We start from the raw sequence: 27,878 nt of genomic DNA on the forward strand, positions 1-27,878 counted from the left end.
TTGATTATATAATGGGACCAGAGTGCACCTTACATCCTGCTGCTTCAAAAAAACCTTTGACTTCAAAGGAGATGTAAACAAACAGCCAGACCCCCAATAAAATGCAATACACAAACCCACAGTCTGAATGACCTCTCACCCATGGCTTGGATAATACATCACACAGTTATAATTATAATACACATATAGGATTTTAATAATCAGGCCTTGGGCCTGAAACCTACTTATATAGGTTTGATTTTGGACAATATTACGTATATGGATAGAATCATACGCAGACAGATAATTAAAGGGTACCTCTCATCAAAAAACTTTTGATATATTATAGATTAATGTATGCAGAATAACTTTACAATTGCATGTTATTAAAAAATATGCTTCTTTCTATTTAATTTCCACTTTGAAGAAATGACCACTAGGGGTCTCCCTACCAGTCCTGGCAGCAAGCATTTCAGACTCATGTTGGAGTCCTAAACACTACGAGCTGCCAGTCTGCTTTGTTCACAAAGGAGAACACTCAGAGCTGCCAGCCTGCTTTGTTCACAGCCTGTTTGGCTGTGAACAAAGCAGGCTGGCAGCTCTGAGTGTTAAGGACTCCAGCATGAGTCAGAAATGCTTGCTGACAGGACTGATCGGGAAAAATACAATAGAAAGAAGCCTATTTTTCATTAACATGCTATTGGAAAGTTATTCAACATTCATTAATCTAAAATATATCAAAAGTTTATTTGATGAGAGGTACCCTTTAAACCTACGGGTATCCAAAAGTGCAACAACTAAGTAGGTGCCCTAAAATATAACTTTTAATCCAATATATTAAAATTCACACCAAATAATAAAGACTAAGGTATGTGTACAAAGGTGAACCTATCACCAAAATAAGAAAAAACTGAAAGGGAAACAAAGATGCAACTCCCCAATTATCGCATGACAAGTATGAGTTTCTGTACACCAAATGCTACAAACAAAGAACCCCTTTCTTGCTAAGTACCCAACGGGTTTCTGTTCAAACTTCATCAAGGGTATATAAAAAACTTACTCACCCCGTCATCATCACCCTGTCACCATCACCCCCGTCATCATCACCCTGTCACCATCACCCCCGTCATCATCACCCCGTCATTATCACTCTGTTACCATCACCCCCGTCATCATCACCCCGTCATTATCACTCTGTTACCATCACCCCCGTCATCATGACCCCGTTATCATCACCCTGTCACCATCACCCCCGTCATCATCAACCCCGTCATCATCACCCCGTCATCATCACCCTGTCATCATCACCCCGTCACCATCAGCCCCGTCATCATCACCCTGTCATCATCACCCCCGTCACCATCACCCCGTCACCATCACCCCCATCACCATCACCCCCGTCACCATCACCCCCGTCACCATCACCCTGTCACCATCACCCCGTCACCATCACCCCCGTCATCATCACCCCATCACCCCCGTCATCATCACCCCGTCATCATCACCCTGTCATCATCACCCTGTCACCATCACCCCCGTCATCATCACCCTGTCACCATCACCCCGTCACCATCACCCCCGTCATCATCACCCTGTCACCATCACCCCGTCATCATCACCCTGTCATCATCACCCTGTCATCATCACCCTGTCACCATCACCCCCATCATCATCACCCCGTCATTATCACTCTGTTACCATCACCCCGTCATCATGACCCCGTCATCATCACCCTGTCACCATCACCCCCGTCATCATCACCCTGTCATCATCACCCCATCACCATCACCCTGTCACCATCAACCCCGTCATCATCACCCGGTCATCATCACCCCGTCATTATCACCCCGTCATCATCACCCTGTCATCATCACCCTGTCATCATCACCCCCGTCACCATCACCCCGTCACCATCACCCCCGTCACCATCACCCCCGTCACCATCACCCCCGTCACCATCATCACCCCTTCATCATCACCCCGTCATCATCACCCCGTCACCATCACCCCGTCACCATCACCCCGTCACCATCACCCCCATCATCATCACCCCGTCATTATCACTCTGTTACCATCACCCCGTCATCATGACCCCGTCATCATCACCCTGTCACCATCACCCCCGTCATCATCACCCTGTCATCATCACCCCATCACCATCACCCTGTCACCATCAACCCCGTCATCATCACCCGGTCATCATCACCCCGTCATTATCACCCCGTCATCATCACCCTGTCATCATCACCCTGTCATCATCACCCCCGTCACCATCACCCCGTCACCATCACCCCCGTCACCATCACCCCCGTCACCATCACCCCCGTCACCATCATCACCCCTTCATCATCACCCCGTCATCATCACCCCGTCACCATCACCCCGTCACCATCACCCCGTCACCATCACCCCCGTCATCATCACCCCATCACCCCCGTCATCATCACCCCGTCATCATCACCCTGTCACCATCACCCTGTCATCATCACCCTGTCACCATCACCCACGTCATCATCACCCTGTCACCATCAACCCGTCACCATCACCCCGTCATCATCACCCCGTCACCATCACCCCATCATCACCCCGTCACCATCACTCCCGTCATCATCACCCCCGTCACCATCACCCCGTCACCATCACCCCGTCATCATCACCCCCGTCTCCATCACCCCCGTCACCATCACCCCGTCACCATCACCCCCGTCATCATCACCCCATCACCCCCGTCATCATCACCCCGTCATCATCACCCTGTCATCATCACCCTGTCACCATCACCCCCGTCATCATCACCCTGTCACCATCACCCCGTCACCATCACCCCGTCATCATCACCCTGTCATCATCACCCCCGTCATCATCACCCTGTCACCATCACCCCGTCATCATCACCCCGTCACCATCACCCCGTCACCATCACCCCGTCACCATCACCCCGTCATCATCACCCTGTCATCATCACCCCGTCACCATCACTCCCGTCATCATCACCCCCGTCATCATCACCCCGTCATCATCACCCTGTCACCATCACCCCCGTCATCATCACCCCGTCATTATCACCCCCGTCATCATAACCCTGTCATCATCCCCCTCGTCATTACCCCCCCTTCGTCATCACCGCCTGTCAATCCCTTTTAGTGGTCTTTAACCTGCGGACCTCCAGATGTTGCAAAACTACAACTCCCAGCGTGCCCGGACAGCCATCGGCTGTCCGGGCATGCTGGGAGTTGTAGTTTTGAAACCTCTGGAGGTCCACAGGTTGAAGATCACTGCGGCCTTTGTCATCATCCAGACCCCCCTTTAGTTTTCTACTCACCTCCCCTCGGTGGGAAGGAAGGGTGAACTGGTCCGGGCCATCTATGTTGCAGGGACCGTCCGGTGAGGAGGGTTAGTCGTTCTCGGCTGTCCATCTTCACCGGGAGGCCCTCTTCTCCGCTCCAGGCCGGCCCCGGACTAGTGATGTTGCCTTGACGATGACGCACAGGGACGTTCATGCGCAGGTACGTCTGCTGCGCACAGACGTCCCTGTGCATCATCGTCAGGGCAACATCACTATGCCGGGGCCGGCCCAGAGCGGAGAAGAGGGCCTCCCGATGAAGATGGACAGCCCAGAACGACTAACCCTCCCCACTGGACGGTCCCTGCAGCATAGATGGCCCGGACCAGCTCACCCTTCCTTCCCACCGAGGGGAGGTGAGTAGAAAACTAATGGGGGGTCTGGATGATGACGAAGGCCGCAGTGGTCTTCAACCTGTGGACCTCCAGATGTTTCAAAACTACAACTCCCAGCAAAAGGGATTGACAGGCGGTGATGATGAAGGGGGGGGTAATGACGAGGGGGATGATGACGGGGGTGATAATGACGGGGGTGATAATGACGGGGTGATGAAAAGGGGGGTCTGGATGATGACGAAGGCGCAGTGGTCTTCAACCTGCGGACCTCCAGATGTTTCAAAACTACAACTCCCAGCATGCCCAGACAGCCGGTGGCTGTCCGGGCATGCTGGGAGTTGTAGTTTTGCAACATCTGGAGGTCCGCAGGTTTAAGACCACTAAGAAGGGATTGACAGGCGGAGAGTTCACTCGAGTATAAGCCTAGGGGGGCGTTTTCAGCATGAAAAATCGGGCTGAAAAACTCGGCTTATACTCGAGTATATACGGTAACTAGACAACAGAGGACCAAGTAAATAGCATGTAAAAGGTGACAGGAGGTCTGATAAATCATAAACTACAACTGTATAGCCTTGTACACATACCTTTAGTCTTTATTATTTGGTGTGAATTTTAATATCTTGGATTAAAAGTTATATTTTAGGGCACCTACTTAGTTGTTGCACTATAGGTTTGATTTTGTCGTACTTTTGGAAAAAAAAACCTCATAACTACATGCAGGAAAATGAATACATTTAAAATTGTCATCTTCTGACCCCTTCTGACCCCGCGTACGGGCCGGTATGAGGGCAAATTTTTTGCGCCGTGATCTGAAGTTTTAATCGGTACCATTTTTGTATTGATCAGACTTTTTGATCGCTTTTTATTCCTTTTTTTATGGTATGAATAGTGACCAAAAATACGCTATTTTGGACTTTGGAATTTTATGGCGCTTACGCCATTGACCGTGTGGTTTAATTTATTATATATTTTTATAGTTCGGACATTTACGCACGTGGTGATACCATATATGTTTATTTTTATTATGGTTATATATTTTTTAAATGGAATTTGGGAAAAGGAGGCGATTTAAACTTTTAATAAGGAAGGGGTTAATGTGTGTGTTTTTTAAACTTTTTTTAAACTTTTCTTTTTTTTTTTTTTTTTTTACACTTTTAGTCCCATCAGGGAACTTTTAGGAGGAATCATTTGATTCCTCATACAGATCAATGGGATTACATACAATCCCATTGATCTGTGTGCTCAGCGCTCGATTGATAAAGCCTGGCCTTGCTAGGCTCTATCATTCTGAGCACCAGAGCTGCCGGAGCAGGAGAGGTAAGCCCCCCCCCCCCCCCCATAGCTGGCCGTGGCAATCACCGGATGTCGGCTATTAACACCGGCCCCCAGATACAGGAATCAGCTGGGGGCCGGTATGACGCAGGTTCCCGTTAATGGCCATTGCACGAGTATAGACGTCCATGGTCGTTATCGGGTTAATCCATTCTTTCCTTTCTGGTGCTACATTTTCTCAAAATATTTATCTTGGCTAAACACAGTAACTTCAGGATGAATGTTTAAACCCATTATCGCTATTTTAGTATCATATGGAATACTTCACAACCCCTCATTCTCCATCCATCTTCTTCAGCAGAATCAAAAAAAAGAACGTTTTCCCCTTAAAAGTAATCCTCATTTTGGCTGGAAATAGCAAAGAATACTGAACGTCCAAATTACGCCATTTCTTTCTTGCTTCTCTAAAAGACATCCTTTTCTTCTGTGTTTCTCTGGAGAAATCTGGATACAGAAAACATTTGCTCCTTTCTGTTCTATTTTCCCTTCTCTCTAGAGATTCTCAATACCGTATCCCTGTCCCTGGAAGACAGTAATTATTTATTATCACTTTACTATAACTAGGTGGAGCTCCTGCCATCGGCTTCCCCGCAGGGACTCTCTGGGCTCTCTCCACTACAAACCATTCTCACAGATTTTCTACTCCAGGATTATCTTTTAACCCTTTACTACAGAAAGTCACCGGCTCCTCCCCTTCCTCTAGACCGATAATTCTCACATTAGATCTCCACAATGCCCCCATCAGCCTCACACACACACACAATGCCCCCAGCAGTCTCACACACACACAATGCCCCCAGCAGCCTCACACACACACACAATGCCCCCAGTAACCTCACACACAATGCCCCCAGTAACCTCACACACACACAATGCCCCCAGTAACCTCACACACACACACACACAATGCCCCCAGTAACCTCACACACACACACACAATGCCCCCAGTAACCTCACACACACACACACAATGCCCCCAGTAACCTCACACACACACACACAATGCCCCCAGTAACCTCACACACACACACACAATGCCCCCAGTAACCTCACACACACACACACACAATGCCCCCATCAGCCTCACATACACACACAATGCCCCCAGTAACCTCACACACACAATGCCCCCAGCAGCCTCACACACACACACAATGCCCCCAGCAGCCTTACACACACACAATGCCCCCAGCAGTCTCACACACACACAATGCCCCCAGCAGCCTCACACACACACACAATGCCCCCAGTAACCTCACACACAATGCCCCCAGTAACCTCACACACACACACACAATGCCCCCAGTAACCTCACACACACACACACACAATGCCCCCAGTAACCTCACACACACACACACAATGCCCCCAGTAACCTCACACACACACACACAATGCCCCCATCAGCTTCACACACACACACAATGCCCCCAGTAACCTCACACACACACACACACACACACACACACACAATGCCCCCATCAGCCTCACATACACACACAATGCCCCCAGTAACCTCACACACACAATGCCCCCAGTAACCTCACACACACACACACACACACACACAATGCCCCCAGTAACCCCACACACACACACACACACACACAATGCCCCCAGTAACCTCACACACACACACACAATGCCCCCAGTAACCCCACACACACACACACACACACACAATGCCCCCAGTAACCTCACACACACACACACACACACACACAATGCCCCCAGTAACCTCACACACACACACACACAATGCCCCCAGTAACCTCACACACACACACACACAATGCCCCCAGTAACCTCACACACACACACACAATGCCCCCATCAGCCTCACATACACACACAATGCCCCCAGCAGCATCACACACACACACACACACAATGCCCCCAGTAACCTCACACACACACACACAATGCCCCCAGTAACCTCACACACACACACACACACACACAATGCCCCCAGCAGCCTCACACACACAATGCCCCCAGCAGTCTCACACACACACAATGCCCCCAGCAGCCTCACACACACACAATGCCCCCAGCAGTCTCACACACACACACACACAATGCCCCCAGCAGCATCACACACACACACAATGCCCCCAGCAATCTCACATGCACAATGCCCCCAGCAGTCTCACATGCACAATGCCCCCAGCAGTCTCACACACACACAATGCCCCCAGCAGTCTCACACACACACACACAATGCCCCCAGCAGCCTCACACACACACACAATGCCCCAGCAGTCTCACACACACACACACAATGCCCCCAGCAGCCTCTCACACACACACACACACACACAATGCCCCCAGCAGCCTCACACATACACACAATGCCCCCAGCAGCCTCACACACACACACAATGCCCCCAGCAGCCTCACACACACACACAATGCCCCCAGCAGCCTCACACATACACACAATGCCCCCAGCAGCCTCACACATACACACAATGCCCCCAGCAGCCTCACACATACACACAATGCCCCCAGCAGCCTCACATGCACAATGCCCCCAGCAGTCTCACACACACAATGCCCCCAGCAGTCTCACACACACAATGCCCCCAGCAGTCTCACACACACAATGCCCCCAGCAGTCTCACACACACACACACAATGCCCCAGCAGCCTCACACACACACACACAATGCCCCCAGCAGTCTCACATGCACAATGCCCCCAGCAGTCTCACACACACAATGCCCCCAGCAGTCTCACACACACAATGCCCCCAGCAGTCTCACACACACACACACACACACAATGCCCCCAGCAGTCTCACACACACAATGCCCCCAGCAGCCTCACACACACACACACAATGCCCCAGCAGTCTCACATGCACACACACAATGCCCCCAGCAGTCTCACACACACACACACACACAATGCCCCCAGCAGTCTCACACACACACACACACAATGCCCCCAGCAGCCTCACACATACACACAATGCCCCCAGCAGTCTCACATGCACAATGCCCCCAGCAGCCTCACACACACAATGCCCCCAGCAGTCTCACATGCACAATGCCCCCAGCAGTCTCACACACACAATGCCCCCAGCAGTCTCACATGCACACACAATGCCCCCAGCAGTCTCACACACACACACAATGCCCCCAGCAGTCTCACACACACACAATGCCCCCAGCAGCCTCACACACACACACACAATGCCCCCAGCAGTTTCACATGCAAACACACAATGCCCCCAGCAGTCTCACACACACACACACACACAATGCCTCCAGCAGTCTCACACACAATGCCCCCAGCAGTCTCACACACACACAATGCCCCCAGCAGCCTCACACACACACACACACACACACACAATGCCCCCAGCAGTCTCACACACACAATGCCCCCAGCAGTCTCACACACATACACAATGCCCCAGCAGCCTCACACACACACACACAATGCCCCCAGCAGTCTCACATGCACAATGCCCCCAGCAGTCTCACACACACAATGCCCCCAGCAGTCTCACACACACACAATGCCCCCAGCAGTCTCACACACACACACACAATGCCCCCAGCAGTCTCACACACACACACACAATGCCCCCAGCAGTCTCACACACACACACACAATGCCCCCAGCAGCCTCACACACACACACACACACACACAATGCCCCCAGCAGCCTCACATGCACAATGCCCCCAGCAGTCTCACACACACAATGCCCCCAGCAGTCTCACACACACACACAATGCCCCAGCAGCCTCACACACACACACACACACAATGCCCCCAGCAGTCTCACATGCACAATGCCCCCAGCAGTCTCACACACCCAATGCCCCCAGCAGTCTCACACACACAATGCCCCCAGCAGTCTCACACACACACACACACACACACAATGCCCCCAGCAGTCTCACACACACAATGCCCCCAGCAGCCTCACACACACACACACAATGCCCCAGCAGTCTCACATGCACACACACAATGCCCCCAGCAGTCTCACACACACACACACACACACACACAATGCCCCCAGCAGTCTCACACACACACACACACACACAATGCCCCCAGCAGCCTCACACATACACACAATGCCCCCAGCAGTCTCACATGCACAATGCCCCCAGCAGCCTCACACACACAATGCCCCCAGCAGTCTCACATGCACAATGCCCCCAGCAGTCTCACACACACAATGCCCCCAGCAGTCTCACATGCACACACAATGCCCCCAGCAGTCTCACACACACACACAATGCCCCCAGCAGTCTCACACACACACAATGCCCCCAGCAGTCTCACACACACACACAATGCCCCCAGCAGCCTCACACACACACAATGCCCCCAGCAGTCTCACACACACACACAATGCCCCCAGCAGCCTCACACACACACAATGCCCCCAGCAGTCTCACATGCAAACACACAATGCCCCCAGCAGTCTCACACACACACACACACAATGCCCCCAGCAGCATCACACACACACACAATGCCCCCAGCAGCCTTACACACACACAATGCCCCCAGCAGTCTCACACACACACAATGCCCCCAGCAGTCTCACACACACACACACACACACACACACAATGCCCCCAGCAACCTCACACACACACACACACACACACACAATGCCCCCAGCAACCTCACACACACAATGCCCCCAGAAACCTCACACACACACACAATGCCCCCAGCAGTCTCACACACACACACACACAATGCCTCCAGCAGTCTCACACACAATGCCCCCAGCAGTCTCACACACACACAATGCCCCCAGCAGTCTCACACACACACACACACACACACACACAATGCCCCCAGCAACCTCACACACACACACACACACACACAATGCCCCCAGCAACCTCACACACACAATGCCCCCAGAAACCTCACACACACACACAATGCCCCCAGCAGCCTCACACACACACACACACACACACAATGCCCCCAGCAGCCTCACACATGCACAATGCCCCCAGCAGTCTCACATGCACACACACAATGCCCCCAGCAGCCACCCACCCACTCACACCTTTTGCCTTCAGCCTCTTACCCAAATGCCTCCAGCCACTCACCCACAGTGCTTCCAGCCTCCTAGCACCATTGCCTTCATTCCTCCCACCACTCCTGGTTCCATTCATCTCCATCCACCCTGTCATTGCTTCCATTCACCCTGCAGCCACCCATCCACCCCTGCTACTGATTCCATTCACCCGTAGCCACCCAATCACCCACCCCTGCTTCCATTCAAACCCCCCGCCCGTTTACATTCAAACCCCCACTCCAGCTTCTGCCCCTGCTCACATTTAAACCCCTTCCCTTGTGCCCGTTTTCATAAAAAATCCTGCATCCATTCACCCCACCGCTCCTGCCACTGCATCCATTCACCCCACCGTTCCTGCCACTGCTTCCATTCACCCCACCGCTCCTGCTCCTGCTTCCATTCACCCCACCGCTCCTGCCACTGCATCCATTCACCCCACCGCTCCTGCCACTGCATCCATTCACCCCCACCGCTCCTGCCACTGCATCCATTCACCCCACCGCTCCTGCCACTACATCCATTCACCCCACCGCTCCTGCCACTGCTTCCATTCACCCCCCTGCTCCTACATCCATTCACCCCACCGCTCCTGCCACTGCATCCATTCACCCCACCGCTCCTGCCACTGCATCCATTCACCCCACCCCTCCTGCCACTGCATCCATTCACCCCACCGCTCCTGCCACTGCATCCATTCACCCCACCCCTCCTGCCACTGCATCCATTCACCCCACCCCTCCTGCCACTGCATCCATTCACCCCACCGCTCCTGCCACTGCATCCATTCACCCCCACCGCTCCTGCCACTGCATCCATTCACCCCACCGCTCCTGCCACTACATCCATTCACCCCACCGCTCCTGCCACTGCTTCCATTCACCCCCCTGCTCCTACATCCATTCACCCCACCGCTCCTGCCACTGCATCCATTCACCCCACCGCTCCTGCCACTGCATCCATTCACCCCACCCCTCCTGCCACTGCATCCATTCACCCCACCGCTCCTGCCACTGCATCCATTCACCCCCACCGCTCCTGCCACTGCATCCATTCACCCCACCGCTCCTGCCACTACATCCATTCACCCCACCGCTCCTGCCACTGCTTCCATTCACCCCACCGCTCCTGCCACTGCTTCCATTCACCCCCCTGCTCCTGCTTCCATTCACCCCACCGCTCCTGCAACTGCTTCCATTCTACCCACCACTCCTGCCACTGCTTCCATTCACCCCACCGCTCCTGTCACTGCATCCATTCACCCCACCGCTCCTGCCACTGCTTCCATTCTACCCACCACTCCTGCCACTGCTTCCATTCACCCCACCGCTCCTGTCACTGCATCCATTCACCCCACCGCTCCTGCCACTGCTTCCATTCACCCACCGCTCCTGTCACTGCATCCATTCACCCACCGCTCCTGCCACTGCTTCCATTCACCCACTGCTCCTGCCACTGCTTCCATTCACCCCACCGCTCCTGCCACTGCTTCCATTCACCCCCCTGCTCCTGCCACTGCTTCCATTCACCCCACCGCTCCTGCCACTGCTTCCATTCACCCCCCTGCTCCTGCTTCCATTCACCCCACCGCTCCTGCCACTGCTTCCATTCACCCCCCCTGCTCCTGCTTCCATTCACCCCACCGCTCCTGCCACTGCTTCCATTCACCCCACCGCTCCTGCCTCTGCTTCCATTCACCCCCCTGCTCCTGCTTCCATTCACCCCCCTGCTCCTGCTTCCATTCAACCCACCGCTCCTGCCACTGCTTCCATTCACCCCACCGCTCCTGCTTCCATTCACCCTACCGCTCCTGCCACTGCTTCCATTCACCCCACCGCTCCTGCCACTGCTTCCATTCACCCCACCGCTCCTGCCACTGCTTCCATTCACTCCACCGCTCCTGCCACTGCTTCCATTTACCCCCTGCTCCTGCTTCCATTCAACCCACCGCTCCTGCCACTGCTTCCATTCACCCCACCGCTCCTGCTTCCATTGACCCCACCACTCCTGCCACTGCTTCCATTCACCCCACCGCTCCTGCCACTGCTTCCATTCACCCCACCACGCCTGCCTCTGCTTCCATTCACCCCACCGCGCCTGCCTCTGCTTCCATTTACCCCCTGCTCCTGCTTCCATTCACCCCACCGCTCCTGCCACTGCTTCCATTCACCCACCGCTCCTGCCACTGCATCCATTCACCCCACCGCTCCTGCCACTGCTTCCATTCACCCCACCGCTCCTGCCACTGCTTCCATTCACCCAACCATGCCTGCCTCTGCTTCCATTCACCCCACCGCGCCTGCCTCTGCTTCCATTTACCCCCTGCTCCTGCTTCCATTCACCCCACCGCTCCTGCCACTGCTTCCATTCACCCACCGCTCCTGCCACTGCTTCCATTCACCCCACCGCTCCTGCCACTGCTTCCATTCACCCCACCACGCCTGCCTCTGCTTCCATTCACCCCACCGCGCCTGCCTCTGCTTCCATTTACCCCCCTGCTCCTGCTTCCATTCACCCCACCGCTCCTGCCACTGCTTCCATTCACCCCACCGCTCCTGCCACTGCTTCCATTCACCCCACCACGCCTGCCTCTGCTTCCATTCACCCCACCGCGCCTGCCTCTGCTTCCATTTACCCCCCTGCTCCTGCTTCCATTCACCCCACCGCTCCTGCCACTGCTTCCATTCACCCCACCGCTCCTGCCACTGCTTCCATTCACCCCACCGCTCCTGCCACTGCTTCCATTCACCCCACCGCTCCTGCCACTGCTTCCATTCACCCCACCACGCCTGCCTCTGCTTCCATTCACCCCACCGCGCCTGCCTCTGCTTCCATTCACCCCCCTGCTCCTGCTTCCATTCACCCCACCGCTCCTGCCACTGCTTCCATTCACCCCACCGCTCCTGCCACTGCTTCCATTCACCCCACCGCTCCTGCCACTGCTTCCATTCACCCCACCGCTCCTGCCACTGCTTCCATTCACCCACCGCTCCTGCCACTGCATCCATTCACCCCACCGCTCCTGCCACTGCTTCCATTCACCCCACCGCTCCTGCCACTGCTTCCATTCACCCCACCGCTCCTGCCACTGCTTCCATTCACCCCACCGCTCCTGCCACTGCTTCCATTCACCCCACCGCTCCTGCCACTGCTTCCATTCACCCCACCGCTCCTGCCACTGCTTCCATTCACCCCACCGCTCCTGCCTCTGCTTCCATTCACCCCACCACTCCTGCCTCTGCTTCCATTCACCCCACCGCTCCTGCCCCTTCTTTCATTCATCCCCTCCCCTGCCTTCATTCAACCCCCCTGCTTTCATTCACCCGCCCTGCTTTCATTCGCCCCCCCCCCTGCTTTCATTCTATATCCACAGCCCCCCCTCTATATCCAAAGCTGCCCCCCCTCTATATCCACAGCCATTCCTCTGTCAAGGCTTCTACTCACATCTTCCTAAAAGCAAATTAGATTGGTTTGACAACTTCTGTCCTTAGTAAACCCATGCTGGCTATCACTTATAATACTATTATCCCCTATGTATTCCTGTATGTAATCCCTTATAAGTCCTTCAAACAATTTACCCACAATGTACGTTAAACTTACCGGTCTATAATTACCTGGGGAAAACCTAGAGCCCTTTTTGAGGATAAACACCACATTCACCTTGCGCCAGTCCCTCGGCACAATACCAGACACCAGAGAATCTCTAAATATCATGAACAAGGGCACAGAAATGACTGAACTTAGTTCTCTAAGAACTCTGGGGTGTAATCCATCCGGTCAGCTCCTTGTTCTTCCTTCGTATATACATAACTAATGAACCCATTCAGTAGCTGCACCTTCTCTTGATCCCCAGTGACCACCTCCCCATTATCATTATTAAGGGGTCCTACATGATCTGTCATTTTAGGATTTGTTTTGCTTTCTTTGGCCACCTGTTTCTCTTTTTTTGAATCTTTGCTGTTTTTATTACATTTTTACACATTTTATTGAGCTCTTTGTAATATTTAAATGTTATCGCTGACCCATCAGATTTGTATTTTTTTAAAGCTATTTTTTTGTTGTTTATTGCTCTTTTAACATAATTTGTCAGCCATGTAGGATTTAGTTTTAATCATTTATACTTGTTCCCCTTAAGAATATATTTAGCTGTACAGTGGTCCCTCAACATACGATGGTAATCCGTTCCAAACGGACCATCGTTTGTTGAAACCATCGTATGTTGAGGGATCCGTGCAATGTAAAGTATAGGACAGTGGTCTACAACCTGCGGACCTCCAGATGTTGCAAAACTACAACACCCAGCATGCCCGGACAGCCAACGGCTGTCCGGGCATGCTGGGTGTTGTAGTTTTGCAACATCTGGAGGTCCGCAGGTTGTAGACCACTGTTAGTGAAAGTTGTACTCACCCGTCCCCGCCGCTCCGGACCGCCACCGCTCGTCACCGCTGCCCTGGATGTCGCCGTCCATCGCTGTCGCCACGTCCCCGATGCTCCGGCAAGGCCTCTGTTTCCCCAGCATCCTCGCTCTCCATCGCCGCCATCACGTCGCTATGCATGCCGCTCCTATTGGATGACGGAACGGCGTGCGCAGCGACGTGATGATGATGATGGAAAGCGCCGACGATTCAGAGGATCCCGAAGAGGACGCGCCGGAGCCCCGAGGACAGGTAAGTGATCGTCAGCGGACCACACGGGGCACCGTAAATGGCTATCCGGTGGCGGGTGAAGCAGTCTGCGCTGGAGGATAGCCGTTTATGCGATGGCCCAAACATACAAAAGCATCGTATGTTGATGCTGCCTTCACCATGTGATGGTCTCTGAGAGTGATCGTATGCTGAAATGATCGTATGTCGAGGCCATCGTAGGTCGGGGGGGTCACTGTATATATATTCAGTGTTGATTTCCCATTTATCGTCTGTATTAGTATTTGAGAACACCTCCCCCCAGTCTATATTCTGAAGTGCAGATCTTAGCACAGGGAAATTCGCCTTTGTAAAATTATATGTTTTTGCCCTCCCAACCTGTCTTAGTTTTCTACACTTTAAAGAAACTATATTGTGGTCGCTATTGCCAAGGTTTTCACGCACAGTTACATTCCCAACCAGCTCTGCGTTGTTAGAAATGACCAGATCCAACAAGGAAGAAGAGTTTCTGCTTGTTGGTAAAAGTAGCGCACAAAGCCTCATTGTTCCACGCCAATTCAGAGGCCAGGATGCGGAATTGTACAGCGTATTCTCCCATTGAAGAATTTCCTTGAGAGAGATTCAGTAAGGCTGTCTCCACCGATGATGCCCGGGCCGGTTCCCCAAATACATTACGGAATTCTGCATGGAAAGTCCAGAGATTAGAGGACAATGGGTCATTGTGGTCCCACAGCGGGGTAGCCCAGGCCAAGGCTTTTCCGGAAAGAAGTCTGATGACAAATGCTACTTTGGCACGCTCAGTAGGAAACTGGTCCGCTTGGAGTTCTAGGTGCATGGAGCACTGAGTTATGAAGCCCCTGCACAACTTCGGATCTCCATCATATTTAGTAGGCAGGGACAGACAAATCTTGGAGCCAGCAGAAGCAGGAGCAACGGAGGGTTTTGCCGGAGGAGGTTGAGGCTGTTGAGCAGCTAGGAGTTGCTGCACCAGTGCGGAAAGCTGCGATATCTGCTGTGCTTGCTGTTCTAACTGTGCAGACTGTCGAGCCACAATTGTAGAAATATCAGCGACACTTGGCAGAGGAACCTGGGCTGGATCCATGGCCGGATCTTACTGTAACGGTCTTACCGTAAACGGCTGGGAAGTGGATCCGCTGTCCTGTGTGGATAATGGCTGAGCCACACCAGGGAGCGGAGTCTAAGGTGCCGCTGGTATTCACCAGAGCCTGCCGCAAAGCGGGATGGACTTGCTGTGGCAGGCGGCACCCAGGTTGCTACCCCTGGCACGATCCATCCACACAGGTTGCCCAGATGTAACTTGGCACAGAGAATGAAGTGTAGTCAGACGTAGTACAGGTCAGGAGGCAGGCGGCAAAGGAGCAAAGTCAGGTCACAACCTGGAGGTCAGAAACGCAATTAGGGCACAAACACAGGAACGCTTTCTCTAGGGCACTAAGCACAAACATCTGGCAAGGGTTAAAGGAAGTGCGGGGATATATAGGGTCAAACTACACAAGCACCAATTAACGGTGCGCTGGCCCTTTAAATTTTACAGAGGCGGCACGTGCGCGCTGGCAGACACAGAGAGCAGAGGAGCGAGGAGGTAAGAGGACCCTCGGGACTCAGATGCGGGCGCGTCCCGCATAGCGAGTCCTGGAGCCGCCGCGGGCGCAAGTTGGGGAGCGCTTATGGCCGGACGGAACGGCCGGAGCATTGCCCCTAGCAACGCCCGGGACACTCGTGTTGGCGCGTCCTGCATCGCGAGTCCCGGGACGGGCAGGAACAGGGGAGTGCTCTCGGCCAGGATGGATGGCCAGAGCGCTGTCCCTAACACCCTTTAATGTAAAATAAAATAAAATCTATTCACCGGTGACTGTGGCAATGTATACGGTGTAATTTAGATAAGAGATTTATTTTATCACATACACGGGGTATATTTATATTTATCAATATTTTTGGAATATGTTCTAATTTTGGTATGGGAGGAGCTACACAGGTTATTTTACGGTTTCCGTGAAGAAACGGTTACTTTTCTGCTTGGGGTCCACTTACATATTATTTTTATTTATTTGTTATTGAATTGTTTTCTGATGGGTGTGGAGCCACCGGTTTAGGTACGTAATACTGACAGCTGTACTATGAATGCTCATGTGGGCGCTGCTAAAAAGCATGCGCACTCCCATTGGCTGTAGGTGGTGTGGTGCCAAGTCGGAGCCTCCCGTTGACGGTGGTTTATATGGCTCTCATTAGAGGAGTGTGACCATGGTCCTACAAACCAGAGAGGTAGTAGATATGTGTACCAGCTCCAGTACCATATGGTAGGAAAGCCCCTAAGTACTATATTCCTTTATTTTATTTTTTATGTTTATCTATATATATATATATATATATATATATATATATTTTTTTTTTTTTTTTTTTATACCGTATTTTTCGCCCTATAGGACGCACCGGCGTATAAGACGCACCCAATTTTTAGGTGCAAAATCTAAAAAATTTAAGATTTTGAACCCAATAGTGGTCTTCAACCTGCGGACCTCCAGATGTTGCAAAACTACAACTCCCAGCATGCCCGGACAGCCGTTGGCTGTCCGGGCATGCTGGGAGTTGTAGTTTTGCAACATCTGGAAGTCCGCAGATTGAAGACCACTGTATAGGAGGTAATACTCACGTGTCCCCGCCGCTCCGGACCCGTCACCGCTGACCTGGATGTCGCTCCATCGCTGTCGCCGCGTCCCCGTCGCTCCGGAACGTCTCTGCTGCCGGCCGGGTATCCTCGCTCTCCGTCGCCGCCATCACGTCGTTACGCACGCCGACGCACGTACGTGATGACGAGGAAGGAGAGCGCCGGCCATACAGGGGATCCCTGAACGGAGAAGACACCGAGGAGGCAGGTAAGGTCCCTCCCGGTGTCCTGTAAGCACTAACTCGGCTATTCAGTCGGGCTGTTCGGGACGCCGCGGTGAAATCGCTGAACAGCCGGGTTAGTGTCACTTTCCCTTCAGAGGCGGCGGTCAGCTTTGATCGCCGCGTCTGAAGGGTTAATACAGGGCATCACCGCGATCGGTGATGTCCTGCATTAGCCGCGGGTCCCGGTCGTTGATGGCCGCAGGGACCGCTGCAATAGGGGTGTATTCGCCTTATTCCCCCCAGTTTTGGGGAAGAAAAAGTGCGTCTTATACGGCGAAAAATACGGTAATTCTTTTGTGTTGGACCCTATCAGCAGTCACACTTTGTGGTCACTTTCAGATAACAGCATATTATCTCTGTATCCCTGTGTGTCCTTTTTTTTCTCATATTATCACTCATATCTCTTTAGTATTATAAAAAAAAATGTTTACTATAATATTTGTACACATATTGGTATAATGTATTTTTCATACACATATTGAAATAATTAATTTATATATAATCATTTGCATCTAAACATATATTTTTATATATATTTTTACACATTTATTGACACATTAGATACACATTTATTTTTTATAGATTGACATGAGTATTACAATGAGGCAAAAAAGTATTTAGTCAGCGACCAATTGTACAAGTTCTCCCACTTATAAAGATGAGGCTGTAATTATCATCTTAGGTTATAACCTCAACTATGAGAGACAGAATGAGAAAAAATCCATAAAATCACATGATCTCTGTCTGATTTTTAAAGAATTTATTTGCAAATTATGGTGGATAATAAGTATTTGGTCACTTACAAACAAGGAATATTTCTGGCTCTCACAGACCTGTAACTTCTCCTTTAAGAGTCTCCTCTGTCCTCCACTTGTTACCTGTATTAATGACTCCTGTTTGAACTTGTTATCAGTATAAAAGACACCTGTCCACAACCTCAAACAGTCACACTCCAAACTCCACTATGGCCAAGACCAAAGAGCTGGCGAAGGACACCAGAAACAAAATTGTAGACCTGCACTAGGCTGGGAAGACTGAATCTACAATAGGCAAGCAGCTTGGTGTGAAGAAATCAACTGTGGGAGCAATTATTAGAAAATGGAAGAAAACAAAGAAAACCACTGATAATCTCCCTCCATCTGGGGCTCCACCCAAGATCTCACCCTGTGGTGTCAAAATGATCACAAGAACGGTGAGCAAAAATCCCAGAACCACCCGGGGGGACCTAGTGAATGACCTGCAGAGAGCTGCGAACAAAGTAACAAAGGCTACCATCAGTAACACACTACACCGCCAGGGACTCAAATCATGCAGTGCCAGACATGTCCCCCTGGTTAAGCCAGTACATGTCTGGGCCCGTCTGAAGTTTGCTAGAGAGAATTTGGATGATCCAGAAGAGGATTGGGAGAATGTCATATGGTCAGATGAAACCAAAGCAGAACTTTTTGGTAAAAACTCAACTCGTTGTGTTTGGAGGAGAAAGAATGCTGATTTGCATCCAAAGAACACCATACCTACTGTGAAGCAGGGGGGTGGAAACATCATGCTTTGGGGCTGTTTTTCTGCAAAGGGACCAGGATGTAAAGTAAAGAATGAATGGGGCCATGTATTGTGAGATTTTGAGTGAAAACCTCCTTCCATCAGCAAGGGCATTGAAGATGAAACATGGCTGGGATTTTCAGGATGACAATGATCCCAAACACACTGCCCGGGCAACGATGTAGTGGCATTTCAAGAAGCATTTCAAGGTCCCGGAGTGGCCTAGCCAATCTCCAGATTTCAACCCCATAGAAAACCTTTGGAGGTAGTTAAAAGTCTGTGTTGCCCAGTGACCCCCCCAAAAAAAAAAAAAACATCACTGCATGGAGGAATGGGCCAAAATACCAGTAACAGTGTGTGAAAACCTTGTGAAGACGTACAGAAAACATTTGACCTCTGTCATTGCCAACAAAGGGGATATAACAATGTATTCAGATGAACTTTTGTTATTGACCAAATACTTATTTTACACCATAATTCTTTAATAATCAGACAATGTGATTTTATAGATTTTTTTCTCATTCTGTCTCTCATAGTTGAGGTTATAACCTATGATGACAATTACAGCCTCATCTTTATAAGGGGGAGAACTTGTACAATTGGTGGCTGACTATATACTTTTTTGCCCCACTGTATATGGTTATTGGTGGTATTCTTACATTAGTATTTCTTATACTGTTGGTTTTGGCTGTTTATATTGCCACAGTCTCTGCACTTTAATTAGTATTTCCTCCATGAATTCATGTTCAAACTGTGGAGTGAGATGTAGTGATCGCCCGATTCAGGATTCCGCTGACAGCTAATTAGTATCGGCAGAATCCATGGAGGCGAGTTATGTGTTTGCTGCCGACCAGGTGACTTGATCATGTGATCTGAATGCTAGGATACTGGAGCAGGCGCACAGCGGAACAGCACATGACAGTTACAGAGCCAGCGGCGCCATGACAGTTACAGAGCGGGTGAGTTCTCTCCGGTGATTATACGATATGATATTATACATAACAGCTGATGTTAATGATATTAGGAAATTCATTATGTATGAACACTGTTTTTCAAGCCATTTTTATACATTTACCTGTTTTTATTTAACTTTGCACTGTATGTACTTGTGAGTTCTCATAAATATGCCCTGTATTTTGCACTATATATTGCATTTTATTGTAATTTTTTGATGATTTTATTAACCTGTTCAGGACGCAGGGTGTATGCATACGCCCTGCATCCCGAGTCCTTAAGGACGTGGGGCATATGCATACACCCATGGGAATTCCGGTCCCCACCGCTAGCCGGTTGGGGACTGGACCGGGATGCCTGCTGAAATCATTAAGCAGGCATCCCGGCACATCATCAAGGGGGGCCCTGACCCCCCCCCCCCCCCCCCCCCATGTCAGCGACTGGAGAAAATTGCATTTCAATTCAGACATGCGATTTTCTACTATTCCGGGCTGATCGGGTCTCTGGTGACCCGATCGCCCGGAAAATAGGGATGATCGGAGCTGTCAGTGACAGCCCTGTTCATCCTAAGGGATAGGAGCGAGGTCGCAGTGCTGCAACCTCCTCCTATCCCCTGCCATTAGTCAGCACTGAGTACAGACCAATGGCAATTGAAGATGGGGGGTTGCCATGGAAACCCCCCTGCTCTGCCCACCCCTGGATGTCGGGCAGAACGGGGGGGGGGGGGGTAGAAGATGGCAGCTGGTACCTGTAAAGAAGATGCGGTGGGGACCGACGATGGTCGGTGACATCAGCAGAGATCAGCGGCGCAGGTAGGGAGGTAACGGCGTGGAGCATCAAGGAAGGTGGCAGTAAAGCGATTTTTACTGCTGCCTTCCTAGTGGAAGCCAAACTGCAACTCCCAGCATGCCCAGACAGCTGGGAGTTGTAGTTTTGAAACATCTGGAGGGTCACAGTTTGGAGACCACTATTACAGTGGTGCCCAAACGGTAGCCCTCTAGATGTTGCAAAACTACAACTCTCAGCATGCCTAGACTGCCCAGGCATGCTGGGAGTTGTAGTTCTGTAACATCTGTCCCTTCAGATTTTGCAATTTTCTTGAAAATTTTTTAAATTGCTGCTCTACTTTGAAGCCCTCTAATGTTTTCACAAAGCAAAAATATGTCCATTTTCTGATGCCAACATAAAGTAGACATATTGTATTTGTGAATCAATATAACATTTATTTGGAATATACATTTTCCTTACAAGCAGAGAGTTTCAAAGTTAGAAAAATGCTACATTTTCAAAATTTTCATCAAATATGGGGATTTTTCACCAAGAAATGATGCAAGTAACAACGAAAATTTACCACCAAAATAAAGTAGAATATGTCACGAAAAAACTCAAAATCAGAATATTCGGTAAAAACATCTTAGAGTCATTAATGCTTAAAGTGACAGTGGTCAGAATTGCGAAAAATGGCTGCGTCCTTAAGGTGAAAATGAGCTGCGTCCTTAAGGTGTTAATGTTAAATTGTTTTAATGGCTACATCACATGACTGGGTATATAAAGCCCTTGTTTGATGATTGTCACTATGCTTGAATTAGGCTCTAGTGTTGAGCTGAAACGTTTCTGGAGACGTGATAAATAAACGCACATTTTCTTTGCTTGAACTACCTTGGAGTGCTGCGCCATTGTTTGCGGGACTGTCTAAATAGGCTGTGATCAGGCTTTGGACGCATGGCGCCCGTGATTTTCCTTGGGAGTTCTGCAACTATCCTGGTGTTTATAACTGGGAGCACATGGTAAGTGGCTTTTGCACCTTGTTCACACTGGTGCTGTGCGGCGTCCATTGCTGCTGTGGCGCCGTGTCTGCGGGGAGGTGCAGCCCAGGGACTGGTTTGAGTGGCATGGGGGCTTCTCTGACAGTGGGTCGTTCCCCCTGTGGGCACTGGTGTTGCGGCGGTGGTGGTCGACGTCCAGTGCTACGCCATTTGATGCTAGGGACGTTAGGGATCCACTCTAAATACAGTGGTCCCTCAACATACGATGGTAATGCGTTCCAAATGGACCATCGTTTGTTGAAACCATCGTATGTTGAGGGATCCGTGCAATGTAAAGTATAGGACAGTGGTCTACAACCTGCGGACCTCCAGATGTTACAAAACTATAACACCCAGCATGCCCGGACGGCCGTTCCATCGCTGTCGCTGCGTCCCCGACGCTCCGGTAAGGCCTCTTCTTCCCCGGCATCCTCGCTCTCAGTCGCCGCCATCACGTCGCTACGCACGCCGCTCCTATTGGATGACGGGACGACGTGATGACGACGATGGAGAGCGCCGACGATGCAGGGGATCCCGAAGAGGACGCGCCGGAGCCCCGAGGACAGGTAAGTGATAGTCAGCCGACCACACGGGGCACCGTAAACGGCTATCCGGGGGCGGGTGAAGCAGTCTGCGCTGGAGGATAGCCGTTTATGCGATGGCCCCGACATACAAAAGCATCGTATGTTGATGCTGCCTTCACCATGTGATGGGCTCTGAGAGTGATCGTATGTTGAAATTATCGTAGGTCGGGGGGGGGGGGGGTCACTGTGTGTGTGTATGTATATATATATATATATATATATATATCTTGTAGGGATTTCCCTCTGGGGTTAGCTCTGGGATCATCCTTGACACCACAACAGAACATATTTCGGCTTCATTCAGCAGGCAAAAAACAATTTTTTCTGGAGGTCTGGCTCCTTGCCGGTTTTATTAGGTTGCAGGATAAACAAAAACATAAAGGAACAAACAAAATCTTAGGCTGTCTATCAGCTGTACACAGGATCTATATACCAAACACGTGATTATATACAGGATCACGTAGAGGTAAATGATTAATGGTACATTCACGCATGCATATTTTCTGCTGCCATTGAAGTCTGTGTAGCAAAATCTACTGAAGCAAATCAGCAGCAGATCTGCAGCAGAAAATACACATGTGAATATACCCATAAAGTTACATATAGGAGCTCACAGGTATCTTTTTTGATTGGCAGCGTCCTCTTCCATTTTCTTCTCCATCTAGATCAGACCGCCATGATGACTTCTTTCAGCCAATACTTCATCTCTTCAGAATGTTAGAGACTGCATTTTTTCATAGCCCTTCCCTCCTTTACACAATCTCCTCATCTATTAGCCCCAAACTATAATAACATCCCGCTCAGTAAAAGGGCAGTTAAGTATTTAGCTTGGTAGTTAGGTAGCCAGGTATGCTGGTAGCTAGCTAGTTGTGTAGCCAGATATGTTGCTAGGTAGTTAGGTAAGCAGGTATGTAGGTAGTTAGATAGGAAGATATGTAGCCCATAGACTGGTTTGAGAGGCATTGGGGCCGCTCTGCCAGTGGGTCGCTTCCCCCCCGTGGGCACCTGTGTCGCGGCGGTGATGGTCGCTGCCCGGTGCTACGCCATTTTATGTTAGGGACGTTAGGGACCCACTCTGAATAGGTGGCCTTGACGTGGCGAGTGGGCTTGTACTTTTTGATCAAAAATGTATAATAACAACCTGTTAGTTTTTGATATTGTGCTGAGAAGCAATCAGATCATTATACAAGATTGTAGATGTGCGCTATGTCTGTATTCTACTCGAATTCATATGTAGCTAGGTAGTTTTGCAACAGCTGACTGCACCCTTTTTTGGAGTGACCTACCTACATACCTGGCTACCTACTGCAGTATGTAGCCTACCTACTGCAGCCTCTGGCTGTCTGGGCATAATGGGATTTGTAGTTTTGCTACTTCTGAAGGCACACTGGCTGGGAAACACTACATTCCTGGCTAGTTTCATAGTCCCTACCCCATCCCCAGGTTGTCCCCAAACTGGTCCTCTCCCATCCCCCTTTTTGCCAGGTTGTAAAAAAATAAATAAAAACAAACAAGTCCAACGCAGCGATTTCCCTTTCCCTCCACAGTGCATGCGCCGATGAGTGACGTCATCGCGCCTGCATTGCGTGAGGGGAGAGGTCATGCTCTCCTGTTGGCGTAGGCCACAGACTGAGGCTTAGTATGTGCGCACAACTAAAAGCTTGGATCCCCATAAGCAAGGAAGCGAGAGCGAGACCCGGGGCTATGGGGGCCACACCCAGGGCTATAGACCTGTTAGTCTCCCCCCCCCCCCATGACGCCCCTGGTCCAGACCATTATGTTTCCTTTCCATATACAGACTTCTCACACTTCTGCCGGCCTCATTAATTAGGCACCTGATGAGTCTCTGCTAACTCACCTAGGATAAAGGTCTTGGAAAAACACCCTTTCATTGCCCTCAAACCTGCCTCAATATATATACATTATATATACATACATACACACACACACACACACCCTGTTGCAAATTATATTTAGGTGTCACAAAGATGAAATATTTCATTTTTCAGTATAACTCATGGATGGCATTGTGTCTCAGGCTCTTTTGATCACTGAAAACAATCTCTGACACCTGTGATAATTAGATTGCCAGGTGAGCCCAATTTAAGGAAAAAAAACTACTAAAGGTGGGTGTTCCACATTATTCAGCAGACACCATTTTCAAGCAATATGGGGAAGAAAAAGGATCTCTCTGCTGCCGCAAAGTGAAATAGTTCAATGCCTTGGACGAGGTTTGAAAACATTAGATATTTCACGAAAAGTTAAGCGTGATCATCGTACTATTAAGAGATTTGTGGCTGATTCAGAGCCCAGATGGGTTCCTGCAGATAAAGGCACATTGAGGAAGATTTCTGTCAGATGCATGCATCGGATCAAGAGAGCAGCTGCTAAAATACCTTTACATAGCAGCAAACAGATATTTGAAGCTGCTGGTGCCTCTGGAGTCCCACGGACATTAAGGTGTAGAGTCCTCCAGAGTCTTGTAACTGTATTCGGCCACCACTAACCAATGCTCACAAACAGAAACGGCTGTCATGCAACCCTAGATGGTCCAGATGGATGGAGTAGTGGATGGTTGGTGGACCCAGTTCCAACAAGACTGCGACGTCAGCAAGGTGGTGGTGGAGTCATGTTTTGGGCCGGAATCATGGGAAGAGAGCTGGTCAGCCCCTTTAGGGTCCCCGAAGGTGTAAAGACCACTGCAAAGTATGTGAAGTTTCTGACTGACCACTTTGTTCCCTGGTACAGAAGGAAGAACTATGCTTTCCATAATAAAATAATCTTCATGCATGACAATGCACCATCTCATGCTGCAAAGAATATCTCTGCATCAATGGCTGCTATGGGGATTATAGGAGAGAAAGTCATGATGTGGCCTCCATCCTCCCCTGACCTCAATCCTATTGAAAACTTTTGGAGCATCCTCAAGCTAAAGATCTAAGAGGGTGGGAGGCAGTTTACATCCAAACAGCAGCTCTAGGAGGTTATTCTGACATCTTGCAAACAAACTCAAGCAGAAATGGTCCAAAAACTCACAAGTTCAATGGATGCAAGACTTGTGAAGCTGCTATCAAATAAGGGGTCCTATGTTAAAATGTAATGTGACCTGTAAAAATGTTTAAAAAGTTAAAGTTTGATTGAAATAGCTTTTGATTCCAGTAAATGCTGCAAACACAACAAATGACAATTTTCAGTTCTTTACAACATACAAAGTGTTTGGAAACTTACTGTGCGTAATCATTTGGAACAGTGGATTGTAAGTTTTTTATGTTTTAAAGGGGTACTCCGGCGCTAAGACATCTTATCCCCTATCCAAAGGATAGGGGATAAAATGCCTGATCGCGGGGGTCCCGCCGAACCCCGTTAGAATCAGCCCCCCGGAGCGTGTGATGACTGGCAATCACGGGGACAGAGCATAGTGACATCACGGCTCCGCCCCCGTGTGACGTCATGCTCCACCCCTCAATGCAAGCCTATGGAGGGGGCATGACAGCTGTCACGCCCCCTCCATAGGCTTGCATTGAGGGGGCGGAGCGTGGCGTCACTATGCTCCGTCCCCGTGATCGCCAGTAATCAGACCCTGAGCGAACAGGCTCCGGGGGCTGATTCTAACGGGGTTCGGCATGGAAGATCACGGGAGTCCCCAGCGGCGGGGCCCCCTGCGATCAGGCATCTTATCCCCTATCCTTTGGATAGGGGATAAGATATCTTAGCGCCGGAGTACCCCTTTAAATAAATCCTGTTATCATTCGGAGGTTTGTTCAATAAAATTTTAATTGTACTTTTAATAGTTGATAACATGAGAATTATGCTGTTATTTAAATCAATTATTTAGGGAAATTAGAAAAATATAATTTGCATAATAATTTGGAAAAGGGTGTCTGTAGGATGCACTCAAAGTAAAATTGAGAAACATATCCAAGAAGACTTACGTCATTTTCAGTGCATTCATGGTGGTAGTATAGATTTCTTTCATTATCTTGAAATTGAGAGAGCTGAGAATCCAGTTAGAGGAGGAGACTGATACAGAACCTCTTGGATCTTGAATCCTACTGGAGGGGTACTCTGCTATCCAAAGGATAGGGAATAAGATGTCTGATCACGGGGGTGATAAATGTCCATTCATATATTTTTTTTTATGTGTCGGCTTCTTTGTTCTCATATCTATTTGTATATATTTATAGACTTTTTCTGTATTGTTGTATATTGTTATTTATCATCACTTGGTTTATGTGTGAACAATATCTTTAGGCAGCAGGTGAGGAGGTTTCTGACCTGTATACAGACCGGAGATCTGCCGCTATCACATCACCCTTTCCTATTTCGTGTTTTTGTCCTTCTTTGCTGGATTTATTGTTCTTAAATTTTGAATTCAATAAACTGAAGAATTTTGTTATCTAGACTTTCGCGTTCTGGACGTTTTTCTATCACTTTCTGCCCATGGAGACGTTCTCTGGTCTTGCGCACGTGCAGTGAGCTGAATATCTCTCCAATGCGCCATCATAGGAGTTGTCTCCAGGGAGCTGTGTGATGGCGGCCATGTTGGCAGCTGCAGAGACTCTGAAGAGTTCAGGGATGGACTGGCAGGACGGTGTGAGGTGACCAGATGCTTCTTCCTCTCTGATCTGGACATTGTCAGGGGAGTATGGAAACTGGTCACACTTACTAAGTCCCGCAGGTGGCGCTAGATATAGCTGCCTGTGCATGAGGTGGTGTCACGATCACACCCTATCGGTCCAGCCAAGACATTAGAGAGTGTGTGATGGTGCAAGGGTTAAAGCCGCCAGACCTCTGGGTATCCACTACTAGTCCCAGCAAGCCACCAAATTAACCCTCAGATAAACGTGTTTCACCCGAGCTGCCTTCAGAAAGGTGAGCTCATATATTTAGAGATCAAAGACCGGAGCTGATTAATTAAACATTTAATCTGATCAAAGGTATCACAGTGCTATATATATAAAAATACGGGAACAAATAACATACAGGTATAAGAATATATATAGGAGTTTAGCAATACAAGTTCAGAAAAGCAAAAAATGAAGTTCTTACAGCATTGATATTATAGCAGTCCATGAGAGAGAGTGGGTCTCCAGCTGTCCTTAGGATGGTCTTGTCAGCTTGGGGCACATATCTTAACACCCTGACTCTAGCATTGTTAAATATTATACATCTCCTTTTTGGAGGGACTCCATTCCCCCCTCCCCTCTGATCCCACCAGGGGGGCATCTCTCTTCCTGGCCCTCTTATCTCGTTGATTATATGATGGGACCAAGGTGCAGGACTTCAAAGGCAATGTAAAACACACAGCCAGACCCCCCCCCCCCCCCCCAATAAACTGCAATACACAAAAGACACAGGATACACCGTCTGAATGACCCCTCACCCCCCAG

At 49.9% G+C, this 27,878-nt stretch overlaps 1 protein-coding gene across 1 annotated transcript in view; it reads right to left on the minus strand.

Moving 5' to 3' along the window:
- The window catches only part of LOC130306231 (uncharacterized), an 870,792-nt gene that overhangs the window by 345,131 nt on the left and 497,783 nt on the right, over positions 1-27,878 (minus strand). The gene's annotated exons all lie outside the window — the stretch shown is intronic.

This window comes from Hyla sarda, chromosome 1, assembly GCF_029499605.1.
Source record: "Hyla sarda isolate aHylSar1 chromosome 1, aHylSar1.hap1, whole genome shotgun sequence".
Taxonomy (NCBI): domain Eukaryota; kingdom Metazoa; phylum Chordata; class Amphibia; order Anura; family Hylidae; genus Hyla; species Hyla sarda.